The sequence below is a fragment of the Symphalangus syndactylus genome, chromosome 3 (genome assembly GCF_028878055.3).
Source record: "Symphalangus syndactylus isolate Jambi chromosome 3, NHGRI_mSymSyn1-v2.1_pri, whole genome shotgun sequence".
Lineage (NCBI taxonomy): Eukaryota > Metazoa > Chordata > Mammalia > Primates > Hylobatidae > Symphalangus > Symphalangus syndactylus.
The window spans coordinates 142,066,212-142,088,058 of record NC_072425.2 but is presented as its reverse complement, the minus strand read 5'-3'; the positions used below and the strand labels follow the sequence as shown (position 1 = coordinate 142,088,058).

The 21,847-nt window shown below is 45.4% G+C and overlaps 1 protein-coding gene across 1 annotated transcript in view; it reads right to left on the bottom strand.

The window, feature by feature from the left end:
* The window catches only part of PKNOX2 (PBX/knotted 1 homeobox 2), a 290,540-nt gene extending 269,604 nt beyond the window's left edge, over positions 1–20,936 (bottom strand). The window contains exon 1 of the mRNA XM_063635619.1: positions 20,918–20,936. The gene's annotated coding sequence lies outside the window, so the exon portion shown is untranslated. The remainder of the gene's footprint in view (positions 1–20,917) is intronic.
* Between the last annotated feature and the right edge of the window lie 911 nt (positions 20,937–21,847).

Genomic DNA, 21,847 nt, shown 5'->3' with positions numbered 1-21,847 from the left:
GCCACTCACCTGCCTCCGTCATGGGCAAGGATGAGAGCTGTTAGCATTGCCTGGCTCAGGGGAGGCAATTGAGACCCTTCTTATGTCACATCCCAGATATACACACTACTGTTTGTCCAGATCCTCCCAGTACCCTCAAATCCACCCTCCAATGTTGCTTGTGGGAGAAACTCTTCAGTGGTAGCCCCCATTATAGACAGATTAGAATCCTCTCACCTTCACACAGAACCTCCAAAAACTTCACTAGGTGGATTTATGTCACCCTAGCCTCTGATCTGCGGTCAGAGTCTCTGGCTGCTGACAGCATAATCGCTATTATATATTATACATTGTATAATAATATAATAATAATGAATGCACTTGCCCTTTTTATGTGGTACAGAAGCGGCCAGATTCTCCAACCCAGAGGCTGGAGGTCAGGCTGCCATAAACTCTCAGAGGGGAAGCCCTCTTCAGATAAGGGAGGGGGAGGGGAGATCCATTTGTCTCTGCCCAGGACCCCTGGAGGGAGGGGTTTCTCTCTTTCCCATGGCTCTCAGTGAGTCGCTACAGCCTGCAGAGTCAGAGGGGAAAATCAGGCTGAATTCACCTCTTCAGAGAGGTGTCAGTGAGCCATAAATAGGACCGCAGGCAACAGCCTTGCATCACTGATTTACACCTGTCACATCTCTCGTTTTCTGAAATCTAGTTCAATGCCCAACACTTTCCTGATATGGGAGATCCATTGCCATGAGCTATTCATTTTTGGAGTCTTTGAATACTATGATTTTCACTGATACCTTTTTGGTGCTTTAAACTGTACATCATAGTTTTAAGTAAATATATCTTGCTTTGACTATTTTTGTCATTTGCAAGAGCTTAAACAATGATTATCCAAAATATAACCATCGTTTTTATAATCACTGAAGGCAAATATTTTCTCTGCACCCACCAGAAGCTCTACTGTGTGTAGCACTAAGAATAAAGAGCAGAAGCAAAGAGGCTCAGGTTATGGCTCCTGTCCTCAAGAAGCATTCATTTGTTGAAGAAGACAAAGTGCCAATATGTAAAACATTAAGTAGCAATAATACAGGAATCAACAGAAGACACAAGCTAATAAATAATTAATGAACAATTGAGTTGTCAATATGTCAAATTCCATGAGTTCCACATCTCAATTTTGGCTCTGTCAATGAGTAGAGAAAGGATAGAGTAGAAATAAAGAATTCACTACAGATACTCTACAATTTCTTCCCCATCATCCCTCTGAGGATGAAGAAGAGAATGGAGAGGAATGTACATGTCGTATTGTATAAGCCATCAACACACTGACATTATAGCCAAATAGAAGTTTCTACAAATCCTAGTTATCAGTCCTAAATTTTGGAGTTCCTGTTTGGTTCTGGGCCCTCTTCTCACTCTACCTGCACTTTGTCTGTGGTATAAGCAGCCCACACCAGCCCAGGCTGCCTCCTCCAAGCTTCCATTATGGGTGATCAATGGCCCAACTGGATTCTGCCGATGTCACAATATGAACAAAAATTTAAGACCTGTCTGTATTAGTTTGCTCAAACTGCCATAACAAAATGCCACACACTGGATGGATTCAACAAGAGACACTGATTTTCTTACAGTTGTGGAGGCTGGAAGTTCAAGATCAAGGTGCCAGCAGAGCTGGTTTCTGGAGAGGCCTCTCCTCCTAGCTTGTAGATGGCACCTTCTCACTGTGCCCTCGCATGGCCTCTCCTCTGTGTACACAGGCAGTGAGACAGCTCTGGTGGTCTCTCCCTCGTGTTATAAAGACAGTCCTGTTGGATTGTGGCCTACCCTTATGACCTCGCTTAACCACCCCTAAAGGCCCTGTCTTCATATACAGTCACATTGGGGGTTAGGGTGTCAACATATTAATTTGGGTGGCAGGCACAATTTAGTCCATAATACCACCCAACTACCAGTTCCCTTCACTCTCAACTTAATTATTTTTAATGAATATTGATAGACTGCGAATTCCCTGAGGATGGGGACAATATCTTATTTCATCTTAGGATCCCTAAAACCTGGTCCAGTGCCCAATCTAGAAAACATATTAAAGAAATGCTTGTTGGATTGAACTGAATGAAATGTATTTTTCCATCATTGTTCCAGTCCTAGTTGACAGACTTATCACCAGTCACCTGGAATATTCTGATAATTTTCTAACTGGTCTAAATGCCTCCAGTGTCTCCAATCCCTCCTATACACTTGCACATGGATGTTCTTCCTAAAACAAAGGTTGGATGACACCTTGGATTCCCCTGAAAATCATCAGTAGCTTTCCATTGCTTATAAGGGATTTAGCCTAAAAAGTTACTAGGCCTTATAATAAAAAGAAGGACCTTGAATGCTACACTGCTTAGCATGACCTTCAAGTTCGTCCTCCTCATCTGGCCCTGATTCCCTTTCAGGCTAATCTGCTGCATTCCTGCCAACACCTCCCCAACTCCACTGTCTAGTGATTTCCAGTGCTTCCTGATGCATCAGAACACCCACCCCAACCCCCGAGAGAACTTCTTTATAATTCAGCGTTCCAGGTTCCACCCCTAGAGAAATCAGTCTGGAGAAAGGCCTAGGAGCCCATATTTTAAAAGCCACTGCAGTTGTGAGGTTTGGGAACTTCCATCCTACCCAGCACTCCTGCTCCAGCTCATGGGCCCCAGAATACATTCTGGATTCTGGGCCTTTCCTGTACTTGCTCACACTCTTCCTTCAGCCCTGGGTTTTCATTTCCCCTTTTTCTACCTTCCAAATCTTATCTGCTTGTAAGCTTTCATAGGAACATCGCCTGTCTTCAAAGGATCCTTGGATCCCCCAAAAGAGAACACCAGCTCTGGAATCACCAGGCCCTGGCTCAGCTCTCCACCCTGTAATGAAATGGCCAGCTATCTGGGACATTACTGGCGAGTGCCAAGTCTCAGTTTCTGTGTTTGTGAAATGAGGATGATAATAGAATCCAACTCATGAGACTATGGGGATTAAATAAAGTCGCAAATGTAATGAGCTTAGCACAGTCCCTGGCACATGGGAGGCTCTTCAATAAATGAATGGCAGCATTAGGTTTAATAGCCCTTTACCCAGAGCTGCCCAGTGCTTTGCATTTGCCTTTGCCTTTGCCTTTATTATAGTGCTTATTTAATTGGCCTGAGGAAGGGAGATATTGTTTACGGAGAAAGCTGCCACAGGCCCTGAGGGCTGCAACATGGATAATGGGAGCAAGGAAATGAGGGCAGGGGGACGCTTCTCTCTACCTAAGACCTCCTTCCTGACCCTGGATCCAGGTGGGGCTGTGGTGAGGGGAGCCAGGGCCAAGTGAGGAAGACTCCGTTCCTGATGAAATAATGCAGGAAGGGCACATCCTTTGGAGAAAGGGGTGGGCAGACAAGGGGAGACCTGAGAGGTATAAAAACTCAGATGCTAGAAACCCTCCAAAAGGGAGTGTGGGTCCGGGATTTTGCTCTGAGCTGAAAGCTGGGATGTCCAGGCCCCTTGCCCATCTCTGATTTTTTTTTTTTTTTTGACCCTGGGAAAGCCTCTCAGCTCCCTCATCCCACTCCCACCCTCTGAAGCAGGGGGATGAAGCCTGTCCTCTGGGCACACGATAGGCAATTAATTGGGTCATGCCTTTAACCAGCTCCTCTAATATAGGAGCAATATAATCCCCAAAGCTTTTTAAAAACTCATCTTCTTTATGGTCCTGATGCACTTTGGGGAAGTTTCTTCAAGCACTGTCTCCTTCCCATCCCTTACTTAACCCAAGCATCTCCCCACCCCACCCCAAATCCACACACACACACACACACACACACAAACACACACACACACACATACACACACACACACAGACATACACACATACACAAACACACACACATACACACATACACACACACAAACACACACACACATACACACACACACAGACATACACATACACACACATAGACATACACACATACACAAACACACACACATACACACATACACACACACAAACACACACACACACATACACACACACACACACACACACACACACACAGATACCAGCTCTCAGGTGGGAGCTGTCCTGGCCTTAGCTCCAGATAAGAGGATCTGTGGGTGGCAGGAAAGGAAAAAGAAGATTTCTGAGTAATTTCAAAGTTCTTTCTAGGTTCTAGCAAGGGGTGGGAAGGATCACAGCCAGCTTGAAAGAACTGAGAAAAAGAGAGATTGGAAGAGAGAATATTTAGACTATATTTAGGAAGAGAAGAGAGAATGTTATGACGACTTCCAAAAAGAGCCATTTCTGGGAAATGCCATCCCAAAAGTTTGGCCAAAAAAATTTAGAAAGAAGGATTTAAACCTGTGCTGTCCACTACAGCAGCCACTAACCACATGCAGGCCCCGAGCGCTTGAAAGGTGGCTAGTCCTAACTGTGATGTGCTGTGTGTATAATAAATTTAGAAGATTTCATCTATAAAAAAGAATGTGAAACATTTCATTAAGAATTATTTTATATGTATTACATATTAAAATAGTAATATTTTGGATACATGGAGTTAAATAAAAATATAATAGGCCATTAAAAATATCTTCACCTGTTTCTTTTTAGTTTTTCAGTGCGGCCACTAGCAAATTTAAAATTACTATGTGACTTGCATTCAATTTGTTGAAGCCTCCCTTCCGGGCTTCATTTTTGTTCTGGTAGAAGCTATGTTTGGATGCTGAAACCTTTATTATTTATCATGTATCACTCCAGCTCTCCAGCTCTTCCATCTCTTCTGCTTCTGCCAACCCCACAGAGGACCAGCATGAAAGGAGATCATTAGGCTATTCAGGGCCTCCTTCAGACTGCAGAGGTGGCTAAGAACTCCCCGACCCCAACCCCTGCCCAGGGTTACATGGAGTTTTGAAAGCATTATTCTCCCCAAGCAAAAACCACCTCTCCCATTTGGACTGAAGGATCCATCCCTGAGCCCCTTGTCTCCTATCTCCTTTTCAGTACCCTCCTCACCATCAGAACTGTCACTCCTGCTGCCATCATCCTCTCCTTCAGCCCCATCTCCATTCTCATCACTCGCATCACCACCACCTCACACAGAACCATCTGCATCCGTCTGCTCACCCAGTGGACCCTCTCCTCCCTATACCCAGAGGGGAACCCTATCAGCATCTGCTGCCTTTGATGCTGCATCCAACTCTAAGCCCTCCTGAGCTGAGCATTTTGCATGGCTGGGCTCCCAACTTTCTTTTGGCGGCCAGGCCCCATGGCAGCCAGACTGCAGGGCTCAGAGAAACAACCAACAACCCTGGGAAGGGGTGAAGGCCACATGCCCTGCAGAATATGGTCCTGTCTTATCGCATTAGAAAGGGACAGTGAAGAAGAGTGACCAAATGAGGGAGCAAGAAACCCCCAGCTTATCTCACATAGGGACCACGGTTTACTTAGCAAGGAAGAACAAAACACAACAACAGCAATAATAATAGCTAATATGTATTGCTTATTTGCTGGGTGCCAGACTCCATGCTGAGTGCCGAACATGCATTATTCATCAGATCTCCACAGCACCCCTATGAGGCTTAGGTAAGTGAAGGAACTTGTCGCCAGGTGTGAACTCAGACAGGCTGCCATCAGAACCCACACTCCAAACCACCATTCTGAATTGCTCCTTCATAAAACATCGACGTTCACTCCCTTGCCCCCCACATTCATTCATTTATTTGCTGATTCACTCATTCAGCATGCATACACTGACAGCCTCTAAGAAACTTACCAGCTCATTGGTTCCCATTCGGCATCTAGGCTGTCCAGGCACATAGAAGGCACTGGGCTACGAAGATGAATAAATCAGAATCCCTGAACTCCCAGAAATCTTAAAGGTTTTCAGGGGCCATGAGAGATGTGGAAAAGCCTAATTCTGCCTTCAGATCACACCCATATTTTACAGCAGAGAAACTGAGGCCTAGTAGGAGGGACATGGAAAGGGTGTTCAAATCTCTCCCGATTTAACAGTCAAGTAAGAGTCCACTTGGATTCTCAACACAAACCAGGGTTTATCTTCCAGCCTCACCCATCTCCGGAGATTTTGCATATATATTGTGTCACTGCCTGGCTGTGTGGTCCTTTTGACAGACTCAGTAAGTCTCTTTCTGCCTTTATTCCCACTGGCTACTTTCACAATACCCAGCAGTAATGTCCACACCCAAATCAAAACTCATCCACTCCAGAAACTACATAATTCAGGACACCTATGTCCTGTATCCCCAGAGCTTATGTGTTCACAATCCCATCATAGTAGTATATATTTGTATGTTCCTTTGTACATGTTCTTAAATTTCAAATACGTATGCATTAGTTCAAGCAGCTTTTGAACTTCATGAAGGCAAGGACTTAGTGTTTCTTTTATATCCTACCTTCTCCTTCCCAATCTCTCAGTCTCTCAGCATCTGGTAACAATCTCAGCCTATTCAAATTAACTAATAAATGCAAATTTCTTGACCTTCTATGCAGACATAATCTGTGTGTGCATAAGTGTGTGTGTGTGTCTGCCTCAGTAGTAACTTGAACCAGTGCAGATAGCAGGGGTGTTTGTGTATACAAAGTGTCAGTGTAAGCATATGTACGTGTGTGTGTGTGTGTGTGTGTGTATGAATTCTCCAGCTATTAGAGTTAGGGAAGCTTAGACACACATCAGCACAATCCATCAATTTTCAGACATTATCTCTCATGATAATTTCCTGCCAAATCTTTGAGTTGCAATTAAGAAAGTAGATAATTTGAAACATTTTCCTCTGCATGTTGAGATGGATTATAATCCTAATTTGATAAAGACTCTTAATGACTCATTAGCCGCCCTTGGCTTCTCCTCAGGTCAGCCAACTTCCCAGGCGCTGGAGGCAGCTGGCAGCAGAAAGGCAGTGACGCTCAGGTCATTACATGTTATTGCTTCAGCAGCACTAAAAGAAAAAGACACAACAAAGACACAACCGCACCACAGCCCTGGAATTCTCTTTTCTTCAGCTCCTGGATTTGGGCATCAATTTTTTTTCTTGGCTTTGAACAAAGCCTCTAATTTCCTGACAACCAAAATGCTGTCTCCAGGGTATGTGCACCCTGCCAGAGTGGCAGACAATGCATCACAGCCTTCCCTCTGCACAGGTGGGGGTACAGGGACTCGCTGTTCTCACAGCTCTGGGCCCTATTCCCACCACAATTTTTTTTCCCTGGGATGGGCTCCCCAACCCAAAGGGTGGGGACTCCTAGAAAGAATGGCAATTTCAAGTTGTTTACAATCACCACATAACAACTTCCTCTCTGCCTTGTGTGAGCAAGGTCAGAAAGCACAGAAGACCATGTACAGGGTCCCAGTTCCTTTCCTCCTGGCTGGGTGGCATCTCTTCAGCCCCAGGCTTAGAGCATTGAATTATTCACAGAAGCCAAAGTCATGGCTTCCCTTGGGTCACCTACTCAAGAACGTAAACCCCTGACTCTCAGAAAGGTCTTACTTATTGCTTGGACTCCTGTGGACCTGTGTGCAGCTGCAAACACATGCATGGCATGCACTCATCACATACGGACAGGTAGAACATAGACACACAGTCACACTGACATGTGTTCACATAGAAACACAGTCACAAATTCACATGGAAACACTGACACATGGTCACACAGTCACACAATCACACAGACACATGGTCTCACAGAAACACAGTCACAGTCACACTGACACATGTTCACACAGAAATACAGTCACAAGTTCACATGGAAACACTGATACATGATCACACAGTCACACAATCACACAGACACACAGTCACAATGACACATGGTTATGCAGAAACAGACATATAGTCACACAGTCACACAGAAACAGTCAGTCACGAGGTCACATGGAGACACTGACACATGGTCACACAGTCATGCAATCACATAGAAACACAGTCACACTGACTGTTCACACTGACACACAGACGCAGTCACACACAATCACATAGAAACACAGTCACAAGTTCACATGGAAACACTGACACATGATCACGCAGTCACAAAATCACATAGACATACAGTCACACTGACACATGGTCACATAGAAACACAGACACATAGTCTCACAAACATGCAGTCACACAGAAACATTACACAGTGACAAGGTCACATGGAGACGTTGATACATGGTCACATAGACACAGTCACACTGGCACACAGTCACACAATCATACTAACACAATCACACAGAAACATTCACAAGTTCACATGGAAACACTGGTACATGATCACATGGTCACACAATCACATAGACACACAGTCACACTAACACATGGTCACACAGAAACAGACAAATAGTCACACAAACACACAGCCATACAGAAGCACTACACAATCACGAGGTCACATGGAGATGCTGATACATGGTCACATGGTCACACAGACACACAGTCACACTGACACACATTCACACAGAACACAGACACAGTCACACAGTCACAAGGTTACATGAAAACACTGACACATTATCACACACACAATCATAAGGTCACACAGAAACATTGACACACAGTCACACAGTAACAAAGTCACACAGACACAAAGTCACAAAGTCACATGGAAACACTGACACATTATCATACGACCACACAGTCACAGAGTCACACAGGTACACAGTCACAGGGACACACAAGCACACAGTCACACAGTGTGTAAGGACTTCTCCGAATGGCTTTGATCCCAAGGCCAGGTGAGAGATTAAGGGGGAAAGGGGATGTAGTCAGTGAGTGAACACCTATCTGTGTGGCATGCCTGCTGATGCTGGGGACTATGCTGCACAGGGAGGGTGGGGAAGCTGGTGTTGACCCAGGCAGTTGCTGCATTCTGAGCTGGAGCAGGCGTGGGGGCAGCATCCTTAGTAGGGATCAGCCTTTGAGCTCTAATTCTCTTCCTGCACCCACCCCCACCCCCACCCCCAGGTGTATTCTTACCCCTGTCCCAGGCTCACTCCATCCTGGCTGTCACAGGGCAGGCTTAGGGTGAAATAAAAAGCCTCCACTGTCCCCACCCAACCCCCGCCCTGTGCATTCCATCAATGTGACAAATGCTCTCTGGGCAGGACCCCTGAGGCTGTCTTCTCTGCCACCAACCCCTCCTTGCTTCCCAGTGAGTCCGGAGAGACATGAGCAGAGGGGTGATGGATAGCCCTGTCTTATTGTTCCAGACTCCGAATCCAACAGGGGCCTGGGAGAGCTGTATAAATCATAGCCTGGGCTGGGCCCTCACCAGCGCAGCTTGACAAGAGGAATGGAGGGCGAGGGACTATAAAAGTGTCTATGGGCTAAGTTGTTTCATTTCAAGCCAGGGCCAGGGAGAGAAAATGTTTGGTTCTTGGGAGACAGACTCATTTGAATAGGATGGATAAGCTGCTGCAGTTCTGCACGTGTGGGTGCTCAGAGAGACCGAGAAAGGCTGGTCTCACAAGAGGACAGTGGATGAGTCCAGTGGCCCCTCATCTCTGGTACCTCATTCCCACAATACAAGAGGGGTAGGGGCTCATGTCCCAAATTATGAGAATGTTTGGAAAAATTAGCCTCTAGTGAGGAGCGAAGATTCTCATCCCAGCTGGCTGATAAATTATACTTTTCCCTTCTCTGAAGTAGGAACAGCTGGGCAGGCTCTGGCCATCAGACTGTGATCAGGTAAAACAGGAGCCATTCCCATTTCATTTGCTCAGACATTTAGTGAGCAGCTACTGTGTGCTAGGGGCTGTGCCAGGTGCTAGGGGCACAGGGCTAAAAAGAACAGAATCATGTGGCCTTGCTCTTGAGGCTCTCATGATCTAGTGCAGCAGACTCATAAATCCATGCTTGTAATTCAGGATTGCTTATTTCACATTTCTTTATCACCTTTAGCATCTATGACAAATTCTTGTATTTATTGGCTTGTTTACTTTTCTCCCCTCATCAGACTGGGAACTCCTTAAAGGGAGAAAAGAAAGGGAACCAACATTCGAGTGCCAATTACGTGCTGTCACTGGGTGCTTTGCAGTCATTTCACCACCATAGCAGTTCATCGTAGGTTCCACTATTCTTATTTCACAGATGAGAAGATTGAGGCTCAGAGAGGTTAATTCATTTGCTTATGGCCAAAGCTAGCATGTGGTGGAGCTGGGACTCAACCTGAACTGGTGTGGCCCCAAAGTTCAGGCTTGTTCTCCACATACTGCTCAAGGGGTACCTTCAGCACCTGAAGCAGCGCCTACCTCAGGGAGCGGTTGATTACACAAAGTAAGGAAGGAGTACAGAAGAGTGTGGGGTTAATGCTGAGAGGGAAGGGGGTTAGGGAAGACTGCACAGGAAGGGATTATGGAACAGTTTCGCGGAATAAATGGAATTTGCCAAAATGACAAGGAACGGAACGTCCAGTCTACAGCCATCCCACTCCGAATGCACCCGATCTCATCTGGAACGTCCATCTAGGTGGAAATGCCATGGAGACATCAAACAGTGTTGTGTGTTCTGGCCACCTACTCAAAAGCTCCCTGCTTCCTCCATGACTTCCCCTACTCCTCCCATTCCTGTCTTCAGAAATAGGAGCTCAAGCATTGGATGAGAACCACATGGGGCCAGGAACAGTGGCTTATGCCTGTAATCCCAGCACTTTAGGATTGCTTGAGGCCAGGAGTTCAAGAGCAGCCTGGGCAACTTAGCAAGGCCCCATCTCTACCAAAAAAATTGTTTTTTTAATTGACCAAACATGCTGGTGTGCATCTGTAGTCCCAGCTACTCGAGAGGCTGAGACAGGAGGATCACTTGAGCTTGTGAGGTTGAGGCTGCAGTGAGCTATGATCATACTACTGTACTCCAGCCTGGGAGATAGGAAAACACCCTGTCTCAAAAAAAAAAAAAAAAAAAAAAAAAACCACCAGGACACACAGATGGTAGAGTGACCCCAGTGGGGCCACTATATGATGGAGTAGAGTGTTTTTGTTTTATCATTATTGTTATCTTTTCTGAAACTAGATTATAACTTCTATGAAGGTAAGATCCAGTCTGCTTTGCTCACAAGTATGATTTCAACACCAAGAGCAGTGTCTGATTAATTTTGGAATCAGTGAACAGAACTGGACCAGGAAAAGGGGCATTCTCTACCTCTCTGCCCTCCCAGGAGACTGGTGTAATTGGGCCAAACTGGAAGCCCCTCCTGTTTGGGGTCATGGAAACCAAATCCAGACAAGCACCAGGTGGGGCCCAAAGGAGGTGAGGCCCTGAGTCCTTGAGCAGCTGCTGCCATCCAGCTCTGCTTTCTCTGTCTTCTCTGCCTCCTCCTGTCTAATTCAGGAGCCAACAACAGGACATGCACTCAGAGAAAGGGGCCCAAGCAGGTTTCAGCTCATGCAAAAGGTGCAAGAGTCCATATGGGGCAGGAGCCTGAGGAACACCAATACTGAAGGGACAACTCAAAGAAGAGGAGCCCACCAAGGGGACTGAGGAGTGCCCAGAGTGCTGTGACACCCAGAATGGCGCTGATCACCCCCCACCTTCTTCTCTGGCATTGTGGCTATCATCCCAGAGAAGCCTGTGAATTACCAGCTCAACCTCTGGAAACAGCAAAGGTAATAACCAAGGGCAACAGGAATGGGAGAGGAAAGAATAAACATAAAAACAGTAGACGAGAGAGTTCCACCATTGTTTTTCTGAAAAAAAAAAAAAAAAAAAAAAAAAAAAACAAAGAAGGAAGAATGGTAACTGGCTCCACAGAGAGAATTCACAAGCCCAGAGCCTGTGGTGGGGCTGAGCTACTCTGCAGAACCCTGAGGGGTGGAGCCCTCTGAGGCACCAAGCGCAGTGGCCTGGGGTCAGGCTCCTGGCTGGACAGTGGACAATGGTGGGAAGCCGGTTTTTAAAAGAGGGCTCCACGCACCCCACACAGCCACTCAGCTAGTCCCCTCTGTCTCCAGAAAATGAACTTTTTTCCTTTAAAAAACTGAATAAGAACAATACTGGATTTGGGAACACCAAGTATGGTGGAAAGTGAAAAGAATTAGGGAGAGGTCTGCATGCTCAACTGTGTGACCTTCTGTCCTTTCCCCAGCCTTGCTAGTAACTCCCCAACACCACCAACCTTAGCCAGTAGATTGCAAGGGTTGAACAGCCCCAGAGGGAACTGCAGTTACTGGTATCGAAGGCACCTCAATAAAAAGGTTGGCTTGTGACCCAATAACCTACAGGAAGCCCACTGGTCAACAAACTGCCCAGTTACATCCCAAGCTCCCCAAATCAACTTTTAGTGCCTCTTTCTCAAATATGAACAACAGAGGATCGCCAGATATTTAAAGAAATTTGCAAACATGGAAAAGGGAAACTGAAACAGAAAAAAAAAGGAGGAGGAATGGAGCAATAGAGCTCTTGCAAGGAATAAAAGAAACTTTCAAAAGAGCAGTAATGCTTCAAAAACACTCTCAAAAAGAGGAAAGGATGTATTCACAAAACAAGAAGAGATTGCATGAAAAGAGAAAATTTTAATTTTAAAAGCCTCTTTGAAATTAAAAATATAACTAAAAATTTTTCAAAAATTGAATATAAGGTTTAGAAGATAAAGTTGAAGAAATATTTCAAAGAGTGAAACAAAACGGTAGAGCTGGATAATAGGAGAGAAAAAAAAAGACATTAGTCTCCTAATGAGCCCAGCACAAAGAATAGGAAAGATATATACCAATGCCCACCACCTTCATTATCATGACATTTTAGAACATAAAGCATTTTAAAAGTCCTAAAACACAGGTAAAAGAAACAAGCATAAAAACATCAAACTTTCGGCTGGGCGCTGTGGCTTATGCCTGTAATCCCAGCACTTTGGGAGGCCGAGGCAGGTGGATTACGAGGTCAGGAGATTGAGATCATCCTGGCTAACATGGTGAAACTCCATCTCTACTAAAGAATACAAAAAATTAGCCGGGCGTGGTGGTGGGCGCCTGTAGTCCCAGCTACTCAGGAGACTGAGGCAAGAGAATGGCGTGAACCCGGGAGGCAGAGCTTGCAGTAAGCTGAGATTGCGCCACTGCATTCCAGCCTGGGTGACACAGCGAGACTCTGTCTCAAAAAAAAAAAAAAAAAAAAAAAAATCAAACTTAAAAAGAGCGACCTCAGATGTTAAAAGATATCAGAGAAATGCTTTTTACATTCTGAAAGAAACTGTTCTTTAATCTAAAATTTGATACCCAAATAATCAGTCACGTATCACAGTAGTCTAGAGATATTTTCAGATATTCAATGACTCAAGAAAATGACCTCCTAGGCACCCTATCTTAGGAAGTTATTGGAGGATGGGGTTTAATAAAGTTAGACTATAGGGCAACATAGAATACATGGAATTCAGGAAATATGGTATTTACCACAGGAAGACAATAAAGGAAAAATTCCAAATGATGGTAAATTGAAGCCTCTGGATGACAGTTAAACAGCATTCCTATAAAGCAGCTAATCCAGATTGAAACAGAAAAACACAAGATTCTTGGAGGGATTACTATAGGAGGAAAAAGTAAAACAGATGAGCTTGAATGCATAGAAAGTAAATTCCAGGAAAAACAATGGATTGTACGAAAAAGGACACAAGGTCACATTGTACTACTTGACTTGGTAGCAAATTATATTTGCATAGTCATTAGCATAGAAACATCAAATAGTGATTGAACTAAAAACTAAGTTTATGTTGAAGAGATAGGAGGAGGGGAAGAACAAGGATGGAGTTGGGAGACAACACCATGAGAGAATTAAGTTCTCTACATGGCAGTAAATCAATACATAATTCCTAAAATTGGTCAATTAAGCAGTAACAATATAAGCATATTATTTAGAAACACAGCGATATGCATAAAAAAGAAATGAGATGTAAGAGTTGATGGTGACTGCCTTGGGGCAGGACTTGGGAGCGTGGAGAGGTAAGGCAAGGCCACTGTTGATTTCCTAACTATGTATATATATTCTTTGATGAATAAAAATTAAACTTTTATAAAAGAGTCCACATGACTTGCATACATCCCAGCTCAGCTTTTCAGGGTGTGGGATCAGATGAGGATTTGTGGTCAAAGCTCTGACCAAAATAAACAACGCGTCTTTATCCGTGTTTCTGCAGATACCCCTTGGGGACACGACACAGTGGTTGGAGGCCAGTAGGCTACAAAGATAAAGAAACCTGACCCTGGCCTACAGCTGTGGAGGGTACAGGCAATTCTCAAATATGCTGTGATATTTCATGTCTGTGCATGTTGGTCTCTCTGATGAGACTGCTTCAATAAATAAAGCTCTCATCACCTAATGTGGTGGACATCTCTTCAACCTTTAAACACCTCCAATCTATCTCCTCTCCTAGAAAGCCTTTCCTGATCCCTCCTTCCCAAAGAGAGAGTTATTCCCTCTTTTCATCTATTTTTGAATCTTCTGTGGATGCATCTAGCAAAGCATCCATCACCCTGTGTTTCGGATGTAAATAAACCGTCTCTCCAACTGATTTGTGATTCTCTCTGTGGCCATCAGCTTATGCTGGTTATGCTGCGGGATAAACAACCATAAAATCACAGCGGCTCACCATGCAAAGGTTTATCTCTCATTATGTTACACGTCGGCTGTGGCAATGGCATTCCATGTCTTCTCTTCATTGTGGGACCCAGCTAGAGAGGCCTGGCCCTATTCTGGACATGCCACTCTTCTAGAAGATAAAAAAGAGAAAATGCAGTGGGACCACAAAATGTCCCTGAAACCTCCTGCTCAGGCTTTGAGGAGAAAGCTTCTGCTCAAATTTCATTGGCCAAAGCAAGCCACATGACCAGGTCTGACATCAGTATAAGCCTTTCACAGGGCAAGGCAGCAAATAATTGGGCACACTAATACCGTCTATTAGAGTCTCCTTGGTAGGTTCCACATCTTATTTTGATATACTGGCCCTAACACAATGCTTGGCACCAAGTCAAGTACTCAGAGCATCTTCATAGACTTGAACTGATTATCAGGTAATAACTTAGCCTGATACAGAAACCTAAGGTCAGAAGGTGATTTGAAGAAGGCAAACAGCCTGCTGCGCAGCCGGGAGGCATTAACAACAGGCTCACAGCACGGGAAATAGCACCATGCTCGGAATCAAGAGGCCCGGGTTCCAATTCAGCTGTGAAAAGCCATTCCACCACCCTGGGCTCAGCTTTCAAATGAAAGGGATGACCTCAATAATCCCTGGGGCTCCTTCCAGTTCTCACTTCTCAGGAGCATGTCGTGAAACCCGTCAACCTGGGTCCCTTGGTACTCACTTGCCAATCTGCCAGCTGCCATTAGTCATGGCATCCAACTCTATGATTAGAAAGAAAATAAGCCCCAAAGTCACTTCATGTGCTAAAATGAATTTCTAAAAACAGCATTCACCCGTGTCAATAGAAGAAAATACAACTATACTTCAAAAATGAATATGTTGTCAACAAAAATGTTATGTGGCAAATGCTCCTTAAACCATTTTCCATTTTGAGCATGTTGCTCTGACAGAGGGATCTCCAGTTACGTGAAAACTACTTATGACGTTGCAGAGGGTTGTGATTACATATCTGAATGTATCTGCACGAAGTTCAGGTTCACGGATGGAAACCATCACATCAGTTGAAACTTAGCAGGAGTTTGGTGTTTGTTAAATGAATGAATATCTGTCTTAATTGTACATCTTGACACTGAAACTATCATTCCCAATCCAAATTATTCCTATTTTTCTGCTATTTTTGAAAGCTTTTAGGAAAAAGTATTAGTCTAAAAGGGTTGAGAAATCCTGTAGCTAATAGGCTGATGTACTAAGAGAATTATTTAGCAGATGCCAAGTCCTGAGCCTTGTGTTCTCAGCACCAGAAGGCAAAGGCTGTGATGACCCTGTTTGATTAGAGAAACTTGTGCCTTTAAGTTTCCACCCATAAATCATGGATGCCAGCCTGGGTGTTCACCACCATCAGATAATAATAGCAACATGTATTAATACATAGCATTTCCTTTATGCCAGGGCCCTTCCAAGTCCTTTACATGCATTAACTCTCATCACTATCACAGCAACCCTAGGAAATAGGTACTGTTGTCATCTCCATTTTACTGATGGGAGAATCCAGGTACAAGGAAGGTGAGTTAACCCATCTAACGTCGCACAGTAAGCGGAGGGCCGGCTTTGAATGCAGGCAAGCTGGCTCCAGAGTCTGTGCTGAAGTCACCTCTACATTATACGGCCTGAGCAGCAGCATGCTGCCAAGTGAGTTGGAGTCATTCCTGGATATAGATGTAACCTGGAACCCTTAAGCATTTCATCACCTCTTCACCCTTAAAGACTCTTCCCACCCTGTCCTGCAGCAGCCCCGGAGACTACGATTTCTGCGCTCTAACTGAGGGTGCAAGGGGAGAGGTGAGTGTGACTTTGGCTCTCCCAAACACCAGCATGGCTCATTTTTTTAGGTGGATGCCGATGTATCCTTATCCATCTCCAAGTTTCTGGATGCCATGCCATCCTGCCTGGCAGGGGAAGGAGGGGGTATAAGGAAAGTCACCTTTCCCTGATTCCACAAGGTCCTGTTTCTTGTGGCCACAGCACTGCAATCACCCGGCAAGGCTCTTTCCTGTAAAGATCAATCAATACTGCCCCCATCCCATATTCCCACCCTTTCCTGCTCCTCGGCCTACAAGTGCTATCGATTACAGCAGAGCAGGGAAGCAAATGCCAAAATATATCAATCAATCACCAAGGTGGCCAAGAGACTTTATTAAAACCACTATGCCTTCTTCTATTTTCCTGCCCACCCCAGCTTCCTCGGCCCAGTGGCCATTTCTTTTGGAAGGTTTCCAAGAACTTTGCAGACATGATCTGATGGCTGGTGGAATTTCCTCTATTTGGGGAAAATTTAGACCCAGAGAAGGAGCAAGAACAAGTCCCATAGTGAGAAGATGGAAACCAGGTGTGTGAAAATATGTGCAAGTGTCTGTGCAGTACATATATGAAAATGTGCAAGTATGTGTGTTTGTTTAAAGAAAAACCTAGAACTTAGTCACATTTCAGAGACATTTGGTAATTATCGCTGAAGTTTTTACAAATCAATTCCTTCTGGTCGCTTAATGTCCTTCACTAAGTGGTTTAATTGTGAAATTTCACTTTATAATTGGGTTCATTTTAATGCAGAAAGAGGTAGATTTGCATAAGCAAATGACAAACAGTTAACAAAACCCATTAGCAGAGAGGCAGGAATCTAAAGAGCCGCATACCTGGGTAGTCAGCTCAGAATCAAAGCCTGTGGCAAGGAAATCCCTGCCCTCGCCCAGACCAAATTCCAGGCCTCTAACAAGAGGGGAAGGAGGACACACATTTCAAGTGCCTTAACAGATTGCTTAGTCCTAGCAGACTAAGTTGCTAGGATGAGAGGAGACCCTCAGAGAGACAGTTTCATTTGATTTGCTTGTCAATGAAAAACCAAAGACTTTTCTTTCTTTTTTCTTTCTCTTTTTCCTTTTTCTTTTTTGAGATGGAGTCTCACTGTCACCCAGGCTGGAGTGCAATGGCACGATCTTGGCTCACTGCAACCTCTGCCTCCCGGGTTCAAGTGATTCTCCTGCCTCAGCCTCCCCAGTAGCTGGAATTACAGGTGCCCGCCACCACGCCTGGCAAATTTTTGTATTTTTAGTAGAGACGGGGTTTCACCATGTTGGCAAGGCTGGTCTCGAACTCCTGACCTCAGTGATCCTCCCACCTCGGCCTCCCAAAGTGCTGGGATTACAGGCATGAGCCACCACACCCAGCCCAAAGACTTTTTTGTCTAAGGAAACTCTGGACAAGGTTTTTTTTTTTTTTTTTTTAACTGGCAGTTTTATACAGCTATCTGACAATTCTTGGTCCAGATGAAAAAAGCATGGACTCAGAGTAGCGGGGGGACAGAGAATCTGACTGCCAGCTCTCATTCTGCCACGAACTAGCAAGGATCCTCATGCCTCAGTTTCCTCTTCTGTAAAAAGACAACCTAAAACTAGATTATAAGTTCTTATGTTTCCCAAACTCCTGCTGTCATCACAAGTAATTGACTCATTCATTCATTCACCCAACAGATATTTATTGCACCCTTGCTATGAGCAGGCTCTGCAGAAATTAGAGAATTACCAGGAGACAGGGTGAGGCCTCAGTGCTGGGGAACACATAGCCATAGACAAGGCCCTACCCTCATGGAATTTATCTTCTAATGGGGTGTTATGGATTGAATTGCATCCCCCACCAAATTAGTATGTTGAAACCTTAACCACTAATATGACTGTATTTAGAGATAAGGCTTCTTCTTTTTTTTTTTTTTTTTTTTGATGGAGTTTCACTCTTGTTGCCCAGGCTGGAGTGCAATGGTGTGATCTCGGCCCACTGCAACCTCCACCTCCCTGGTTCAAGTGACTCTCCTGTCTCAGCCTCCCGAGTAATTGGGATTACAGGCATCCGCCACCACACCCGGCTAATTTTGTGTTTTTAGTAGAGATGAGGTTTCACCAAGTTGGCCAGCCTGGTCTCAAACTCCTGACCTCAAGTGATCTGCCTGCCTCAGCCTCCCAAAGTGCTAGGATTACAGGCATGAGCCACCGTGCCCCACAGAGATAGGGTCTTTAAGGAAGTAATTAAGGTTAAAAAAGTCACAAGGGTGGGGCCCTAATCCAATAGGACTGGTGTCCTTATAAAAAGAGAAAAAACAGAGATTCCCTCCTCCTCATTCTCCCAACCTGTGCACAAAGAGGTCATGGGAGGGCATAGGGAGAAGGCAGCCACCTACAAGCCAAATAGAGAGGCTTCTCCGGAAACCAACCTTGCTAGCACCTTGATCTTGAACATCCAGCCTCCAGAACTGTGAGAAAATAAATGTCTGTTGTTTAAGCCCCGCAGTCTGTGGTATTTTGCTACACAGCTGGAGCTGACTGATACAAGGGTAAGCAGGGAAGGGCTTACCCTTGTATCAGTTATGGGAGCCCAGATTAGGGCTGCCCCACCCAGGCTACAGGGGGAGGGAAGGTTTTCCAGAGAACCTGCCATCCAAATATAGACCTGGAGGGAGGATTAACAGGTGCAAACAGGTAACAGTACTCAGGGCAGGATGCCCACACGTGTGAAGACCCTGAGGGAAGAGGAGCAAGTTCTGTCAGAGGACCTGAACACGTTTCTTTATGGATGGAGCCTGGAGGGTGAGAGGAAGAGGGGGTGGAATGAGGCTGAGGAGGTTGGGGGAGCCAGCGTGGCTGACATTTCATAAGCAAACACCCTGAAGATCCCAGAGAACAAGCTGCTCCACCTTTCAACACTTCGGACTCACCTCATTGATGCTTCTGATTCTGCTGGAAAAAATGCCAACTTAGGCTCTGCAGGTTCCAAGAAGTCGTGAGCTTTTCCTTGCCACCTGGTTGGCTGCATCTTTCCTCAGCATCACTGCGTGTGTTCCTTGTGGAAATGCTTTGCTTGTTCATCCATAAGCTCCCTCCTTACCTTTCAAAGCCTCTTCTGGGACTGCCTCTTCTGGTGCTCACCTTCAGTTCTATAAAATTCTTTTGCTTTTTATTAATAATTGCTAGTGTTTATTGCATTAGTTAATACTAACCAAGTCCCAGGCATTGTTTTAGGGGCTTTATGTGTGTTAGCTCTTTTAATCCTCACAACAACACTATGAAGTCGATTCTATTAATTCTAGTTTATAGATGAGGAAACTGAAGCACAGAGAGATTAAACAGTCACTTGCCCAGGGCCGCTTGGCTAACAAACGGAGGAGGCAGGATTAAAACCCAGGCAGTTGGCTGGGGGCAGTGGCGCACACCTGTGATCCCAGCACTTTGAGTGGCCAAGACTGCCTGATCTCAGAAGTTCGAGACCATCCTGGGCAACATGGTGAAACTTCGTCTCTACCAAAATACAAAAAACTAGCCAGGTGTGGTGGTGGGCGCCTGTAGTCCCAGTTACTTGGGAGGCTAAGGCAGGAGAATCGCTTGAACCCAGAAGGTGGAGGTTGCAGTGAGCCAAGATTGCACCATGGCACTCCAGCCTGGGTGACAGAGGGAGACCCTGTCTCAAACAACAACAACAACAACAACAACAACAACAACAAAACAAAAAAACCCCGGGCAGTCTAGCTTGGGTGTCTATGCTCTTAACCACTATGCTGTGCTGTCCAAAAAAAAAAAAAAAAAAAAAGATGGAAACTGAGGCTTGGCTAGGTTCCCCTGGCTAGGTTAAGCATGGGTGCCAGGACTAGAACTGAGGTCTTCCTGATCCCATGTTCTCTGCTGTTCACACTTAGCGGGGCTGCGTCTGGAGGGAAAGGAGGAGAAGCAGATGAGTTTGAGGACCACTTAGGAGGTAGACAAGCTAGGACTATCATGGGGGTAATCGAAGAATAAGGGATACAATAGGAAGCCAAGGGCAAAGCCAGGTTTCTAGGTCAACTGTGCAGCCAAACCTTCATCATTTTATGCCACTTTATTTTATTTATTTATTTATTTTATTTATTTATTTTTTTTGAGACAGAGTCTCACTCTGTCACCCAGGCTGGAGTGCAGTGGTGCAATCTCGGCTCACTGCAACCTCAGCCTCCCAGGTTCAAGCGATTCTCCTGCCTCAGCCTCCCAAGTAGCTGGGACTACAGGTGCGTGCCACCACGCCCATCTAATTTTTATGTTTTTAGTAGAGATGAGGTTTCACCATTTTAGCCAGGATGGTCTCGATCTCCTGACCTCGTGATCCACCCGCCTCGGCCTCCGAAAATGCTGGGATTACAGGCGTAAGCCACCGCGCCCGGCCTGCCACTTTATTCTTTATTCATTCATTCTTTTGTTCATTTGACACATACTGTGTTTCAGGCGCTGGCTGGGAAAAGCAGGAATTGGCGAGCGGGTAGATACTGAGATTGGCCATGACACTCACCAGGCCTTACTCCTTCCCCTTGTCCATGGAGCTCAAGGACTTTGCATTCTAGGGGATGGGGTTGATAAACAAATTATTACAGTGTGATTATATCAATATATCTACATCTATCTGTCTACCTATCTACCTACCTATAAAAGGAGTGCAAGGAAGACAGCCCATCTCTGCCTAAAGAAGTCAGGGGAAGCCTCACTCTAGAGAGGGTACCACTGGAGCCAGCGCTGAAGGGTATGATGGGAATATCCTAGGAGAGTATCGGGGATCCTCGGAGCTTCCCTGGAAAGTCTGTGATTGATGCCTGAGCTCTTGGACCAGAGTCATCAAATTCAGATATTCACTCTGAAAGGAGCTTCAGAGGCCCTCTCTATCCACAGGTGAGCCGACTGAGCAGGGCCAGGCCTGGGGTGAAGCGGAATTTCAGGAAGCACCCCCTCTCCAGCCACACAGGCGCCAACCCGCCAGCACCATCCTGCAAGCAAGGCCTCACCCTGGTCTCAGGCACAGCTCTCTCCAAGGGTCACACAGCACAGCCAACAGTGCCATGCAAGAACCTCTGCTGCCTGCACTCCAGTCTTCTGCGTTTTGCGATTATGGAGAGCAAGGGAGAGGGAGAAGGAAAAGAAGGGGAAGAAGAGTCAAGAAATGCACCGCAGTCTCCTGTTCCTGCAACTGAAAAGACAGCTCTGAATCTCTATATCCACCCACTTCAAGTTCCCGCCTTCCTTCCTCAAGCCTTACGTTTAGAAATGAGGATCTCTTCCCCACAGAGCCCTTCCCTCCCCTCTCTCTACTACCTGCTCTTCCAATTCCACACCTTTTCAACATTTATTTCAGCTGCAGATTGTCTTTCAAAAGCTGGCGGGGCGAGCCCTGCAGGGCCCCCCACCGCGGCCAGAGGGTTGTAGTTCTACAGTCAGCCAGCAGGGGGCA